The sequence below is a fragment of the Betta splendens genome, chromosome 24 (genome assembly GCF_900634795.4).
Source record: "Betta splendens chromosome 24, fBetSpl5.4, whole genome shotgun sequence".
In the NCBI taxonomy this organism is placed as follows: domain Eukaryota; kingdom Metazoa; phylum Chordata; class Actinopteri; order Anabantiformes; family Osphronemidae; genus Betta; species Betta splendens.
In genome coordinates this window covers 4,443,669-4,461,244 of record NC_040901.2, presented here as the reverse complement: position 1 = coordinate 4,461,244, position 17,576 = coordinate 4,443,669, and the positions used below count along the sequence as shown (strand labels likewise).

Here is a 17,576-nt window from a genome sequence, read left to right as displayed (position 1 = left end):
TTTGTGTTAGTGCAAATAAAATCACCTTATGTTGGTTCTTTGTAAAATAAACTTATGTCTACGCTCCTATTATCTTATTTTACTGGAAGGTTTTGAATTGGTCTTGTCTCATTCGAGCTCAGAAGCGACCTGTGTTCGACCACCAGTTGTGCTACGGAGCCACATCCCTAAGAAAGTATAATGGATCTCTCAACATTAGTCGATACAAAAAGAATCGACGGCCAAGTTCAATGCCATAACTTCCTATTCATTCATTTTAAATGGTGAACACAAATATCTGACACGGGTGCGATGGCACGCCCCTGAGACATCAACATGCACTGCAAAAACCCTCCATCAGGACTTTTGACAATGGGGGAGAAGCCGTGTTAAATAATTCATGTGTTGAGTGTTGCCTAGTGATCGCTCAGGGCGGATGTGGGGTTCCTATACAATAACTCCAAGTGTGTATGTTGCTATAAAGCCACAACATCACAGCCCGAAATGGGCTTGGTGCCATTTACATTAACTGAGCTGGTTAAAAATGCAGGTGTTTAAACACTGTGTTGGGGTAAATACGTCTGATGATGACGGAGCAGGAGGCAAATAAGAACTTGGGGCAAAACCCCCACCGTTCCTTTCAAACAGTAGATGTTCATACTGTACGAGGCCCCCGCGCTGCAAAGGTGCAACAGTCCCTCACTGCTGGAATCATAACAACAAGCAACACGTGGAAAACTCAATACCTTCACGCTCTGTTGGACATGATTTATTTCTCGCCGTTGTATTTTCTCACTTAACTAACAAAACCACTGCGCCGCAAAGCCGTGCTGTGCAGCGGAGGCCGCGTGGGAGGACGTGTGTTGTGGGTCTGAGTGGGTGTTCCGTTGCGTATACTGTACAGGTACTGTAGTGTGTGTGTGTGTGTGTGTGTGTGTGTGTGTGTGTGTGTGTGTGTGTGTGTGTGTGTGTGTGTGTGTGCGCGCGTGCGGAGGACTGTCCTTGGGTGTAACGGATGAAAATGTGCACATGTTGCTGTCCGTGGCGCTTGATGGATGAGGTGGAACATCGTTTATTGACACAACACCTTCATGTTTCACAAGGCCATCAGTCATAGCGAATGCCCATCTGCCACTCCAGCCCGAGCGGCCGCTCACACACTCGCACCTACGCACCCGCACACACACACCTTGAATGTTTTTCTACACTTGCTCCCTGTAGTCGTGACCTTCAGCCACTGCCCCATTCACTCTGCGAGTGTGCTGAGGAGAGCTTCTCACAATAGAGCCTATTTTAACCTAATAGAATACACATATTGTACAGTATGTATTTCAAAAGGGCAGCGTCTTCCAGGAGAACATTAGATAAAAGGAGCCATATCTTATACAGTAATAGTGAGTCAGGTTATGGCTTTTCCAAACAGAAAATTCAACCTGCAGGTCTTTGTTTTAATCTATATACTATAATATCAGTCTCTCCATATTTATTTTAAAGCTGAACACATGTTTTTAGTATAAAGTGTCATTTGCAAACAGGGTCCTCGCACTTTAGTGTCTTTCGTTTTCCTGTTTTGGTTTTCGGACCTACGTCTTTTTAACCTCGCTTCGCTCTCGCTCACCCGCATTGAATCCCTTTTTCCAACCGCTTCTTATTTAAAAACAAACACTATGCGCTTCTGTATGGTCCCAAGCAACAATAAACAGCATCCTTAAACACTGGGAAGTCAACAGAGAGCGCGTTGATGTTTGGCTCAGGGGTCGAGGAAGGCTTGAACAAAGCCTCAAGAAGAATGCATGTTAGCTAATGCTCTTCCAATAGGACAACATTTGCAATGTATTTCTGCCATTAACATTTATTATTTAGTGATCAATAATGTGCTTCAATTTTAAATATTTAAACATCTTTAAAAAGTTTTCCCTATTCATATCTGGTCTACTAACACTAAGAGAAGCAGCCCCTCTGCAGTGAATGTGGCCTAAAACAGATCCCTGCTGTGAAGACGCCTCTGCAGCGGCTCATTCCCCCACGTGCAGGACTCAAGTTTACATTTTTGGTAGATAATTCTTCTATTCTGCGCTCAAAAGAAGCAAGACGACGTACTCTAGTTTCCCATTTTCGCCATTACACCCACAGACAAGAGAAAAGCATGGAGTCCAGCTCAGATCAATGCTGCGCTGCTATTGTCCTCCCCGTTTCTCTCCCTCGTTGCTTCTTTCCGTCTCCGTCTTGTGAGGATCAAATACATGTATGCACTCCAAGCACAAAAGGTTCTTCAGGATTCTCAAAACTCACATCTATCTTGCAAAAGTTGCTTGTTTTGTCATAAACAACAACAAAGAAGCAGCAGGAGTGACACAGAGCAGCTTTGCTTAGATTTCTGCAGTATTTTTAGTCCATCATACGCCCCCTCCTTTAATTGTATAGTGTTTGTGTAAAAACATAATCATAATCATTTAGAACTGTCATTAACTTGACCGTGAATGTCATGTTTTTTTTTTTTTTTTTAACTCATCTATCCTAAATAGATGGTGAACGTTCTAGTGTACTGCATGTCGTTGGCGTCTGATGAGTTGATTTTACGCGCTAAGACGCAGAAATCAGAGGGGGAACCTGCAAACCCCCTTTTCCATAAAGATATTAAACTGATTTGTTTTTTGTGTCAGTGTAACTAATAAACTGCCAACTACCCTGGGAGACCTGCTGGTATGGACATGCCCACACACACACACACACACACACACATACACACACACACACACACACACACACACACACACACACACACACACACACACACACACATATCCTCATTACGAATAATAGGAGGCTGGTGACAGAGGGCTGCGGTGTCGCCTGGAGATCTCCAGGGAGTCATGATGGGGGCCATTGGCCAAGGGCCCCGGGGGGGGGGGGGGGGGGGGGTTGTTGGTGGTGATTCCCTGCTACTTACGTAGAGGTCAACTTTACACACACACACACACACGCACACGCACGCACACACTCAGGCAGCTGCAGCTCACTCGATTCCCGCTTTGCCCTTGGGAGAAAAATGCAGGTGCACGCTGCACCCCATCCATCTCTCTCTCCCCTGCTCTCCCCCACTCGCTGAGGAGACACAATCATTTCTCCCCCCCCTTCACTCTCTCGCTCCCTCTCCGTCAGTCCTTCCCTCACTCCCTCGGGTGTATTGGTTCAGTCTCACTTCAGCGCAGATATAATCCTTTAACGCCTCTAAATGATCCAGAGGTTGAGTGCTCCTCCTGGATGCCAATGCAGCCTGCTGGGCTCACACCTGCTGGAGCAGGTTAAGATAAATGCCATCGGCCAGTCGGGCATCTGGCCCCGCATTAATATTTAACAGACAGACTCTCATCTCCTCCGCACTGAAGGTGCGAAGGTGCCAAACCCCAAAGACATATCGCAGCTTAATATGGATTTGTGCAAACCGGGGAAATGGAAGAGCGGCGATAGCACAGCGAGATCCAGGCTGCATGTTAAGTCGGGGGGGCCTCGCAGACACCGGGCTAAACTTTACTCCTGTGGACGGGGAGCACAAACCTGCATGTGAGGCTGAGGGGCAATTACTCAAGCATTATGTGGTTTTAAGCCACGCGGCCCCGGAATCTGAAATCGATTCTACTCATCACCCAAGTCTGGATCTTCCCGGGTTTTATTTCATTGGCTTGTTGGTGATAAAAACTAAAAGCGAACACCTTACTTTGGTCTTAAATCCGGGCTATTTCTTTTGTGCTGAGGTTGAGTGCGAGTCTCTTAAGAAGCACAAAACAGTTGCTGAGCGAGTACGAGCAGAATTTGGCCCCTCGTTAAAAAATCCAACCTGACAGTCTCAACTTAACGCAGGTCAGCTCGTCTCCCTGAATGGACGGATCTAATTGCCACTCGAGCCAGGGAAGACTGTGACCTCACTAACAGGGTTAACTGGCGCACATATTTTCTTTCAGAAGATCTCAGAGAAACACGTGTAATGAGGATCAGGTGCTGCTGATCTGTAAAACCGAACCCTTGTTAAATTACGAACGCAGCTTAAGCACAGGAAACTACTCTCCTCCTCTTTTACACCAATTACCAACGATGTTCTCATTTTAGACAGTTTGCACTCGTTTGATTGTTACATTATATTCATTGTTAATATGTGACTTAGTTCTAATTTGATCCACTTATTCAAAGAGGGCCTCCTTCAACTTAGACTCTTTTTCAGATCAGAAGATATTTTCCAACCTTTTTTCTTATTAGAGTAAAATATTAACACAATCGTTGTAGCCTCTAATACAAATGTGAGTCGCTGTAGAAAATCAAGTGTTTGCGGTGATATTGATCTGAGCCACTGTAGGTTGTCAACTCCTTTAGAAATGATTCTGTCTTTTTAAACGCTGGTGAAAGCCAGAAACCCTTCTGCTTGGATTCTGAGCAGAATTTGTTTGGAGTCCTGTAAATCGGCAGCTGCAGCTCTATTTATTAGACATTAGCCGCATGTAAAAGGTGACTACACAAACACCAGATGATGTCATCGGCATGCTAGCATCGCTAGGCCTCAGCCAGTGCGTTTGCATACCAGTGGGTTCCCTCATCTACTGTGGACCTGACTCGATAATGCTGAGATCAGAGATCTCTTGTTCTCGCCGTCTCTGAAGGTAGATTGTTGCCACGACGATATCGTGCTGCAGAAAGAATAAATGACTGATCAGATGCCTCCTGCTGCACAATAGCTCTAAAATCACTGGAGACACTGAGATTCAACTGATGCGAGCTCACAGGCACCTCTGACAAGAGGAGCGCGTGTAGTGCTGAATGTTTTTGTGACATATTCCACAATGTGGCAATTCTGATAAAGAATAGCAATTCAGTTTTATTATGATTTCAGTTAATCTTCCTTTTCAAGCTTTTTCAGTCGCAGTCAAGCTCGAAATTATTCACACTCCTGGCAAATTCGGAGCTAAAGTTACTTTCACTCAACCAGATTTTTCTTTTGTTTGTTTTTTGTGGACCGGACATGAAACAGGCTTCTCACAGGAGGTATCGTTGTGCAAAAATGATTACTCATCTTTTATTTACATTTGAGCAAATAGAGGCATTTTCCATATTATTCACTTTTCAATAATCATTAGAAAAGCTTTTATTGTCTGTTACAGCAATCAAACGCTTCCTTTAATTGCTGAGTAGCTTTTTGCATTAATCCACTGGTCTTAATGTCTATTCATCATTAGAGATCAGCTCCAAACCTTTTCAGGCTGGAGGGTCTTCTAAATAAAAGATGAGTAATCATTTCTATCACAGTGATGCCTCTTGTGTCGACTTATTATCTTTTGAGAGAAGCCTGTGTAATTTCAAGTAAAAAAATGCTGATAAAGTAATAGTAAAGAAACAAGCATAGAGTATTTTGTCCCAAAAAGAACTTAGAGGAAAAACACAGATAAACAAAACCCACACTAGTGGTTTAAATGTTCTTTTCAAGAAGTATTTATATTGAAACTATACTGAAAGTATCAGTTTATCAGTCTAGCAACTTATCACTTACTTAAAGAAAGGACAGTAAGTCTAAAATGTCCAATGTTGAAAGTGAAAACATATAAAATACAAGTCGTATTAACTTAAACATGTATAAAAGTCATGTTAGCGCTTCTATATCCTCGCCCGTCGAGGTCGACATGCTGTGAGGATGAAAGCAGCTCGTGTTTTGGTACGTGTATTCGTCATTGGCTGGATAAACTGTGGGCACGGGGTTCCGCGGCGGCGCGGCTGCCATCGTGTGACATCATCCAGCTCCGCGGAGGCAGTTTCTGTGGCGGCGTGATGAAAGCGGCTGGCGTTGCATTAGACTTCAGCCCGTCTCACGACAGGGATCCAGTGACACCACATCAGGTCAACTCAACCCTTTTACCCCCCGTTCCTCTCCGCGGGCGGGCGGCCATTTTGGCAGAGGCGCCCGTGTGTTAGCGGCACAGTACGTACGAGCTGGAAAAATAAGGGGAATTAAGGAAAAACGGAGCGAACTGGTGGAGAGTTAATGGCCCGTTTTTTTTGTGTGTTTTAAGCTGTGCAGCCACCGCCCAAACAGATCGGTGTGATTTTCAGGTCTGCTGACCGTTTGACAGATTAAACGGAAAGGATCAGTCCTGTGTGCCCACGTTTAGTATTCTAACGGGGGACAGGTTTCTTTATGCAAATGGCCGCGAGGACGCGGCGTTGGGAAGCTTTTTTTTATCTGTCTTCCTAAAGCAGTATGTTATTTCCGCCCCGGTTGAGCTGACAGCAGAAACCTCAGGGGTGCCTTTTAGCAGTGCATCACAGCTTCTCTCCTCTTCTCTCTCGCCCGTCGGTGGCCTTCTATCCAACAGCAATATCGGCTCGTCCCGGGGTAATGGCTAACAGCCTCAGAGGCCGCCTAGATTGAGATCGCTTTGAATTATTAACATTCATTCCCCACAAAGGGGCGTTCGGGCTGTCGCAGAGCCAGTGTCAACAGCAAGAGTCAAGCTGTGCCACACGGATCTGCATGGACATGGACGACCTTCTAAACGTAAACACAGACACACGCACACACACACACACACACACACACGCACACACGCACACACACACACACACACACACACACACACACACACACACACACACACACACACACACACACACACACTGCCAGCGCTGGAGCGGCTCGGGCCTCCGTCCGCGCACACGGCTCCGTTTCCTCGCTTCCAACAGCGGCGGCAGGAAACAGGAAACGGCCTCCATACTGTTTTTACGCGCCTTCGTGTAAACGCTTCCCGTCGTATTAATCAGGCGGCGAGGGAACGATCATTAGCGGCAGCTGATTTAGAGCGTGCGCCTCGCTGCCAGTCATTCAGTGTTTCCTGAAAGGCTTAAAACTTGTGTGCGTAAAAAAAGTGACATTTATACCATTTGGTAATGTTCCTACCGCGCTCTGTTTATTTCTATTAGGATCACCTTGATTTTGACCCTTTTTGAGTCAGGCCATAAAAGGAGAATTCACCGGGACGTCACAACTACGACTTAATCATTTTGTATTAAATACAATACATGAAATACAATCTTGAAGAAAAAAAAAAGGCATTAACCTTGACACAAAACGGTGGCATCAAACTAACACAGACACCAGATAGGACAAAAGCACAGGCAGCTGATGCCACCTGTTAGCATGTGTTAGCTCGTGCATGGCTAAACGGGAGGCTAAGTTCAATGGGACTGTGAATGTGCGGTCAGCGAGAGTTAAGTAGACGCCCAGTCAGGATGCATCCCCATGTGTGTGTCTTTCAGTGTGATTGCACAAACAGATGGGAGCCGACATCCTAAGATCAACAGGAAACACTCTCAGTTTATCCTCCGCGGGGACGTGACATCAAGCGGCGCAAGGGAAGAAAACCCGTCCGTCATCTCTGCAGCGACGCCGTGGCACGAGCCGGAGGAACGGACATAAAGCCCGGAACACAATAGACCTGATGCACTCGCCACTGTCGCACACAAGCCGCACCGTGACTCATGCGTGTTATTGGGGTTTGCAGGGCCGTGAGGCCAACTGTTCGTTTTACGATGAAGAAAAACGCCTGCGTGTTCTCGGTTGTGGTCATTTCCTGCATTCCTGAAGTGGTTTGCGTCACTGCAGGTTGTTTTTCCACTGACTTTATCCAAACTGCCACAGTAAAAACTGTAAATGCATTTAATAATTACAAAATATCCACATTTACGCAGTTATTACCACTTTAGACTTCAACACAAATGGACACTGTCCCTGAACACACCACCATGGTTCAGCGCAGCGTCACAGCAGGGGTTAAGGGTTCTGTGTGTGGGGGCCTAACAAGCAATTTTCTACTTTTTGCTTTTAGTGTCTGTACTGAATCTTTAATAATTAATAAAAATACTCAAGAACTCGAAAATGAAAAACTACAATTTATTGAAAGAACCAACTGCAGCTACGCTACTTTTTCGGGCCTTTTATTTATTATCATTTTTTATTGTTTGTTATAGGTCATTTATTGTTAGGATGAGTCCTTCCAGCTGCTCTGTGCTGGAGGGTTTTATTGTTGTTCCACCTTCTATTTTTATGACCTCAAAAATGTTCTAGTAAACTGCATCCTCACGCATGCAGATGATCACACGCTGTACATTCATAAAACCAATAATATGCATTAAGAAACAGAAATATGTTCATTTAATTAAAAAAAATGTTTTAATGCTTTGCTCAATTACAACAGGGAGCAGGAAGGTAAAACTAAAGGTTCAGGCAGCAGCATTTTAGATTAGCTGTGGTCTGCCAGCAGCTGTTTTTTTCAGGTAGACCCACGAGAAGCGCACTGCAGGAGTCTAACTGACATTAAATAAATATATTTCTGTTTTACACTCGAGACAAAAAGTTTGCCGCCTTTGATCAGTGACTCCAAAACCTGGAGCCTTCAAAGCCTGCTCTTCTGCTGGTTTTCTGACTATCCCTCCTCGCTCCAGCTCAGCGGTTGGAATATATCAGCTTACTTTGTCTTTCCCCATTCCCCCCGTTCATGCAAGATGGTATCTAGTAGCTCCTGACCGACTGAACTCACTTAATCCAGTTTAGTACAGGACCATGGGGCTGGAGAAGCAGGTTTGGAACCTCTACACTCTGAAAATATCTTCAGATAAAAGCAATATGATTCTGTCTGCTGAAACACTGAACAAGTCTATTTTTTATTTAAGCTTTACTCCACAAACTGCAGCTGGCTGCAGTGGTTCGGCTCTGGTTTAGAAAGTAATGTAACAGCAGAGAATGGATTTCTGAAAGCAGAGATATGAAACAGTGAAGCTGAAAGTTGTAAAATATTTAGATTACTGTACCAGTACAGGAGAGCGGGCTCAGTGCTTCAGACAAGGGACACAGAACGGTCCAGAAACAGACTCAAATTGCTGCTTTTCGTCCTTTCACAGATTTGAATAATATACTTTATTCTATAAAATGGACAGAAATTATCACTATGAAAAAATAGACCTAATTCAGAGACTACATTGTTTTTTTTTTTAATAGAACACTATAGCGCAGGCAGTAGATAGTTTCACACTATCGCTACTGGATATTTCCTCTTATACATGATGTAAGGCACAGACTTTAAAGCAGCTTCGTCTGCAGTATCAGCCCAAAGCCCTGACGGCCCAGCGTCGCCCACGATGCCAGAACACCAGCGCCGCGTCTCCTGCAGTCATGATGCATGTCCGACTGAAGGCCGCTGAAGGCGCCGCTGACTCTCCTGAGGCATCTACCTGCCAGGCGGCAACACGCCACACACGCGGTGTTATTCAATCATTCGCCCTGGCACAGCAGATGGTATCACCTACTGTAGGACAAGCCTCATACTGGCACCTTAGACGCATCAGGGACTTGGGGAGATGTGTATACAAACTTAAAGTGTCACGCTGAAATAAAGATCTTGCCGTGCATTTGCTATTACTGTAGTTTACTGCCATTGTTTACGAGCCAGCGACCCCCGAGTTGCGTTCAAGCCTGAAACTCGCTCCCGTCGAACAGATGCCCATTGTCGACGCGCGGACGGCCATAAATTAAAACACCGTGTTCTCTCCTGCAGGTTAATTGGGCTGATTTGAGTGAACGAGGAGGGCTTCTTTTTTTTTTTTTTTTTTTTTTGCCGACGCACCAGAGCTCACAACATTTTTTATTGCCACTATATTTTCCAGAACAGTAATTCTGTGGGTTTTCATTTTTTACAGTGAAGCGAGAGCTGAGAGGAGACGGCACACAGGCCTGTGTGAAAGTCATTTGCTAATGAGAGCTCGTAAATAACCCGGATGGCAAGGGCCAAAGCGATTTTGGCTGGGGATACATTTACATAGCCCGGTGCCTGGAAAGTTTGTTTCCTCGTAGATTCATTTAGGCCCTACGACAGTTCTACCGCCTGTATTTATATTATTAGCTTCAGTGGGTTAGATTCCATCATAACCTGTGGTAGTAACTTAGAAGCTGAATGAATAAGGTCCCACTGCTGCCTGGGCGGGTGCAGCGGTATTTACAGTATAAACGTGTGATTTATATCAGGAGGAACCAAAAGGTGTGGAAACGCAGGGGGAGGGATTCAAACGGCGCAGCAGCAGCGCAGCCGTCACCGACTTGCAGGGAGCATCTCTGAAGGGCACAGCCGACGGATGTTCCGCCGCGGTATCTGTCATGTACTGTGCTCGCCGGCGATGAAGAGAAGCTGTAAAAACAAACAGCAGCTTCCACCGTGTCACATCTGACAATGATCCACGGGAGCAGCTCCCACTGTGCAGCAGATCCGTCTCTTTTCCAGAGAAACGGGAGGAATTTCTTTGTCAGATTTCAGATCGCTGTGATGCTAAAGATAACTCATAAGCCCCTGTGTCAATAGCATCGCAGCTTGTTATTATATGTGTGTGTATGTGTTGCCCAGTTGGAGCATGTTTCTGTTTAGCACATATTTAGCATGTTCCCATGTCGACTTGGGTCATTTAGGATTCGTGGTTGGGGTCGTTTCCTCTAGGGCCCCTAGTGGAAGTGCTGGGTGTCTGTCGGAGTGAACAATAGGCCCACACGGGCACGGGTCATGTTTAGCTTGGCATCAAGGACGCGCGGAAAGTGGCCATCGCTGCAAAGGAAATCCCCCGAGGGGTAATTAAATCACAGCCGAAGCTGAGGCAACAACACTCGATTTGGGCACCGACGCCGAGTTCACACTCTGGTTCACGTGTGTTCCGTCTCTTTTCACATCCAGGGTCTTACACTTGCGTTGAATGGCGCGTTCCAAGGCCACCGGCACGTTTTGATGCAGATGCTGTTATATTTGGAGACCTCAGCTCACACGTTTATTGGGCGCGAGAACGAGGCGGCGTGGAAACGTGTTGAAGATCGATGCGGCGCAACCAGAGCGAATGCGAAGAAATAAAAATGAGCCCATAAATCAAGCCAATAAATGAAAGGGAAGCTTTATATGTTTCATAATAAGGCGACACAAATATGGAATTGCAGTTGAAATTATAGCGAGTCTCTGTGCGTGAATGTACCACACAGTGCAGTTCTGAATTAGTGTCAACACACAAAGCGTGGACACGGAACCACTGACCTTGTTGTGTTGTCAGGTCTGTTTTGTCTCAAGGTCGTGGCTTGAGATATAACTCTAGCGCAACGTATAGAAGGTCTTTTATTTACAGATGACACATATACATGCAGATAAGTGAGCGTGTTCAACCTGACAGAGGTGATGCAGGCACACATTTACACCCTCAGGCTACGAGCTGCGTCTCACAGGGACACGCTTGAAATTCAGGAAAAAGTCAAAGTCATAAATTCCAAAATGAATCAGACACACCTGGCTGAGCCACGCGTCGGGCGGCGACAGGCTGATCGGCCCTTTCAGTGACTTTCAGTGGGACTCGCCAGCGGACGGGCAGCAATAACCCACGGAGGGAGCAGCTTATTATCCGCGGCCCGACGCGGTCTCTCCCCGCTGGTTGCCCCCGGTGACCACGGCTGTTTGTCTGTCACCCCCACTGTCTGCCTCATATCTCGCCTGTTCAGCTGCCCTGATGGAACCCCCCCTACACACACACACACACACACACACACACACACACACACACACACACACACACACACACACAGACACCTTCCCTCTAAGACCGTGCAGCTATATCACCACTTAAGCAGCATTTTAGCCTGTTACTTGATCAGCCAAGTATCGTTATGAGCTTCTCACCTCATCTATAATCCACCTGCAGGGCAGTTGGCTAAGAATTCCCGTCTTTTGGCAGTTTGTGGCGAGAAAACAAGCCGGTGAAAGGCGGTACCGTGGGCACAGGCAGAGTGGATCATGTGAGTTCCATTACTTATATTTATCAAACAATGAAAGCCTGCAAGTCGCTTTTTAAATAGAAAAGGAACACGTGTGTGCATATCCACCCTCCTTCCTGTTTCATTGTGTCGGGATCTTTGTGCCATCGCTCAGGAAATAAACAATTAGACAGACACAGATGAGTCAAATTCGTTTTTAGGCCCCCGACATTGTTCTGTCCTTCCCCTCTTGGCCTCCTCTCCGTCTCAAGTCCCGTCGCTCGCCTCGGACAAACTCATATCTCGCGCCCGCATTCTTCTGCAGGATGTGGCCATTGTGAGCGCTGATGTATACAAAGGGACTGTTTGTCTACCTAAGAGTCGACTCCATCAGCAGTCTGCACGCGCGGGGTCGCAAACATGCTGTAAGGACAGGATGGGGAGAGACAGCTCCGTCCCCGAGGGCCGCTCAGCTTTTGTCTACTCAGACGCTCGTTTTTGCAGCGCGATGATATGGATGTATCTCATCGTTAATCTTTTCTGACTCGATGTCAAGCTAAAAGTGACACATCACTCTGCTTAAAGGTTTGGCAAAGTCTGATGGAGCTGCTCCTACTCCTCAGCGGGAGAGAAATCAAACCCAAATGTCTTTAGCCTTTCTGTCTGCTAGCTACGGGCACAGCGGCTTTTTTTTTTTTTTTTTTTGCAGCCGCGCGCTATTCATAGAGCCGCAAAACGCTGACATTTGACCTGAATACAAATGCGTATCTGGTCTTAGCGCCGCGGCGTCGGCCGGGGAGCGACTCCGACCGCTCAACCCTCTCATCGTCCCGCGGCGCCCGAGCCGGCGCCGAAAGGTCGTCGGCTAGCCGCGCATTCCGGCGGCCGAGCGGTGACAGTGTCAGATTGTTCCTGATGCAAATGGGATGAAAAGAGGAGCGGAACGTTGGCGAACGGGCCCGTCTCCTACAAAACGGAGGGAGGAAGTGAGTCAGGGCGGCTTCAGAGTCACCCATCCACTGCTTAATTCATGCATACCAGCGACATAATGTGACAGTAATGAAATTTGTTCTGGGCCAAGAGCCCAGTCGCACGGACCCAACACTACAGGCACCATTCTTCCTTTCAACCCCCTTTTAGGCCGCCGTGCATTAAAGAGGCCATTTTTATGCTCCTCGCCAGGTTGGAGGACAGTGCCCTTATTAGATCCGACTGCATGATAATGAAACGCCGTAATGCAATGTCAGAGCAGTTGACACGACACAAAAGGCTAAGGCTGGTGAATTTCCTAATCAGCTCAAAATGTCACAGGGCTCACCTTGGGTCTAAATCACAGCCTACGGGCAGATTAGTTCTCAACATCGATGTCAACCTCAAGGATGCCTCCACTCTTTGGTGTGTCTCACAAAGTCACTCTGGCTCCTGGGTGAACCCTCCTCTCGCTCGTCGCCTCTCTCCTTAGCATCAGTATTGGACAAGCTGTGACGACTAGTCGGTAAACGGCTTTAAGAGTTATGCTAAAACCGACGTGCCCCAGTAATTGGTGTGAATCCAGCTGCTGGGTGTTTTGCATGTCTCTGCTGTGCTGATGTTTATTGGTAAAGCTCTACCTGCAGCTCGCACGCTTGGATTGCTGCTACTGTTTAATGCTGCCGTGCTTCTGGAGTCAACAGGAGCGAAATTCGGTGTAGAGTTTAAATTAAATAAATATTGAGCAAATTAAATCCAATAAAATATTGACAACTCAAGATGCATAGGCCGAAATTTAATCAGAGGTGCAGTTTCTGTAAACCGTAGTTCATCGGGCATCAGAGCAATGATCCCTAGTAGCTAAATGCAATTCTGGGAATCGAAGAGTTTTGTGTGGATGTGGGAGATCTAATAGAACCGTGTTTGCTAGACAGGTCCCACCGCTGTGGCAGGAGTGGCAGGCTATTGCATAAATGCCCCCATTCATTTCTTGCTCTGTGATTTAATCTAAATTAATAACATATGTCATTTCGATTGTAATGAATTTTGGCAGATGATTGAATCTAAAAATAACTAATATGATGTGAAATAGTCAGGTGTTTTTTTTCTTATGTGATGGGGCTGAGCATCAACCTCGTGTCTTACTTACTCTTACTTTCAATTACAAAAGAAGGCGCCTTAAGAAATGTACATTACCCGCCCGAAGGTGTGTTGGTGTCTGTCCATTAGGCACCGAAAAGCTACAGCTGGACTTACAGTACAGAGAGCAAAACAATGTATTACTACAGTACAGTCCCATCCCCTCTAACTGAACAACTGCTGTTTTTGCAAGCAGCCAAATATAATAATATTTTCAATCTATTCCATGATTTATAGCAGTGCCTTTCAAGCATTAGCTAAATAGTCCTCACCACGAGAGCAGGCGGCTCGACTAAGCCGATCAACCAAAGATACAACGTTTCCCTAATGTACTAAGAACTTTCTCCTTGTTCAGTACTTGTCAAACTCCCGGAGGAAGCGGCACAGCCAGCGATACAAGCGATTTGCAATAGTTTAACATCCCTTCTACCGCACTACAAATATGTGCTTCTGTCACAGAGTTTACCTCAGGGATGAAGTCAGTTTGTAGATTCTGTCGCCTCCGTCACCAGAGGCCCCGAGGACGAGAATAGTTTTGTCAGGCGCTGAGATCTTTTAAAGTAATAAGAAGGCTACTTCTGTGGAGGCCGATCCCATTTGGACTAATGTAATAGGAAAGCGTCTCATCACAATGGCTGAGCAAAGTGTGTTTATTTTATTTCGCCCCGATGCAGTTCTGCATCACACCTCATTAGCTCCCAAATCTGGATGGAGCCATTGGCGCGGCTGCATTTCTCGCCCCATTCTGGCAACATCGAAGCACAACTGAAGCAAGCACCTCTTTCCGGGTACAAGCAGGCGGCATCGGCCCACCGGCCGCTCCAGGTCATCACAGGTTGAGGGTCAGGGCAATGTATTTGTTGGAACGGTGTACATGGCACAAGATTGGCTTCCTTTAGAAGCATGAAAAGGTTATTTAAGAAGAGGTGATTGGATACTATTTAATAAAAGATGTGATTAAATATGTTCTTATTAATGGAAAAAGATGTTTGGATGCTGAGCTCACAAGGTAGTTTTAGGAGAAATAAAGAAGCTCTGTTAAAATACGATGCCCAGTTGATATAAATCGAGCCTATCAGATACACCTTCTAGTTTCTGAATGGGTCAATTCCATGGAATTCCCAACAGCAGTGCAGTCTTGCTTGTGGACACCTCGGCAAGAACGACCCCAGTGAAGAAGGATGAACTGCATCTCCAAGGTCCAGTCCAGAAATGCAAAAATGAGGGACTAAACAAGTACAAAGTTGATGCAGATGTGCAAAAAAAACAGTCATCAGTCATCATGGAACCAGCAGTCGCCTGCTGTCGCTCTTGGGAGATGGACTGAATCAAAAGCGGTTTGCGTCCTTCACGTCATTAAGCGATGCAGCTCCACAAGTGCTCGTCCTTTCTGCATTAACGCCACATTCGGCTGAAGGCCGAAAGGCCGCCGCTGTAACACGCTGGTGAATTTCACGCATTGTATTTCTGAAGGGAGCTCTTCGCTTTTTGCTCTTAGCCCACCTACAGTAGGCAGAGCAATTAAATACCACCCATGCAGGCGCTTTCACTCAAGAACCTATGCATGTGGCATTCAGGGGAAAATTGATTCACAGTGGCAGGAAAAAAGAAAAAAGCCAGATTCAAATTCTGTTTTGAAATTGACTTTAAAAATGCTTCCTTTGCACCTCGTGCAGGGGGACATGTCTCCCACAGCAGCAGATCCATCGTTAGGACAATAGCTGGCAGGTAAACATGACTGGAGGGTTGTGCAGTGCAGTGAGGAGCAAGGGTCTTAATTCCAGCAGCGGCACTGCTGCAGTTCTCTCCAAGATTGATACAGTGCCTCTGTTGGACTGGTCTGGTTTGCTGGTGGAGACTGACATAAATTCCAGGCCCACTTTATTGTTAAACTTAGCAGCCCAGGAAATGAAATGAGCTGCTTTCAACTCGGAGCCGGAATAAGGATTGATTTTAAATAAACAACAAAAAGACACGCACCTTTTTATATGTGTATCTGGCAAGTTTTACTTTTATGCGCCACCCTTATGATATGATAATTAAACTGGCCTTTTGTTTTTGTTGTCAGCACATAAAGGAAGCATGTTAGCACCGGCTGAACTCTGTCGCGCAGGCCAAAGGGCCCATCACAGGGAGAATGACTAATGGCCCAGGCCTTTTCAAGCTTCTCCTGCCTGTATATATAGCACAGGCGCTGCGGTTTGTTGAGGGCAAGGCTGGCTGTAGCCGTGGCTTCACTGAGGGAGAAACAGCTACTATTCTTAATGCCGAATGAACATGTAACAGCACTTTATCATTCCTGACTGCTCCTTATTGCTAAATTGTGAGCGGGCCGGCTGCTAGCGGTCCGAACTGAAGTCCAGCCAAGGCGGGAGCAGGACTGTGGCAAAACAAACGCCCCCCCTCCCCTCGCTCAGGTATGCCTTCACATACGCGTCCATGTGTGCGGCCGCGCCTGTCTTCCCCGTATCCTCCCTCGACAGACGACGGCGTCTCACCCGCCGCCATGTGTTGCCGATTACTCTCCCCGCATTCCTCTCCCTCTCGCTCGCCCTTAGCGGCTGGCGGAGTGTCACGTCTCCGCAGCTGCTGGCAGCGGTGCGGTGTCCCATGAAGCCGCGGCGCGGGGCGCGTCGCTAACGTTGCCGTCCATTTGTGTCGACTCGTCTAGTCGGCGGGAGCCCCCATTGTTAACAGATGGCAATGTAATAAGGCGACCTTTTGACCCTGAACTATCTGCCGCGGAGCCTCCTCCTCATACCGCTATGATATGTTAAGTGTGTCCCAGACAGCTTGTCAACAAACACATAGGGAATCCAATAAACGATGCACGCAGCGGTTGCTTTAACCCCAACAGGGCAGAGCACATTAATCACGGTTAGGCCAAGGCAGTGACGATGATGAGGTGTTTGGTGGTCGGCTCCAAATAGATGGTAATGGAGCTGCAGCGCGTCGAGCTGTCTTGCTTGTTGGTTGCGATCTTGAATGCGAATAGCTGCCTGGCAGACGGGAACGGTGCTTGGAGCTACAGTAAAGAACAGGAGCAGAGTCCCTATAACAATGCTAATAGGTGACGTTAAAGAGGAGCAGCTTCGATTTCTGGGGTTTAGACCCATGAGAGTAAAAGCTGGCCTGAATTTCAATCAAGGGAAAACAGCTTGATGGTAAATTGCAGCTTGGCTAATGATGCTATAGGTGTTTCTATAGGTACGACCGTAGCACGGCTTGATTTTCTATTAGCAGTGAATCATCTTCATCCGCAGCTGATACGTGTACGTGTACAAAGAAATGTGTCGCTGATCTCTGAACATCTCTGCAGCGCCATTGACCCGTCACATTACCCGCTGTTGCATATTCCCACAGTGTAGGATTTAATATCCGATTATTTGCGTTGAACTGAGGAACAGGTTACCTGGTTCATTCAATTCTGATGCGACAACCGCTGTGACATTTAGGAGAGCGGTTATTTTCGGATCTGCTGTTGCCGGCTGTGGCCGTGATGCAAATAAGCCGACGGAAACCCCAGCGCTGTCCAATATTTAATATTAAAGCCGTGCCGACATGATGAACTGCGGCGCACAGTTCAACGGAGGAGACATTTTGGTGGTGGGTGAGGGGGGGGGGGGGGGGCACCCGCGAAGTAAAGCCAACATGCAGTATTTTTCTTTTCTCTGAAATGACA

The 17,576-nt window shown here is 46.6% G+C and overlaps 1 protein-coding gene across 8 annotated transcripts in view; it reads right to left on the bottom strand.

Annotated features, from left to right (window-relative positions):
* The window catches only part of flrt2 (fibronectin leucine rich transmembrane protein 2), a 104,439-nt gene that overhangs the window by 56,242 nt on the left and 30,621 nt on the right, over positions 1-17,576 (bottom strand). For 2 of the 8 annotated variants that reach the window (XM_029140663.3, XM_055506378.1), the window contains exon 3: positions 4,553-4,658. The exons of the other annotated variants lie outside the window; for them this stretch is intronic. The gene's annotated coding sequence lies outside the window, so the exon portion shown is untranslated. The remainder of the gene's footprint in view (positions 1-4,552; positions 4,659-17,576) is intronic. 8 annotated transcript variants of the gene reach the window in all.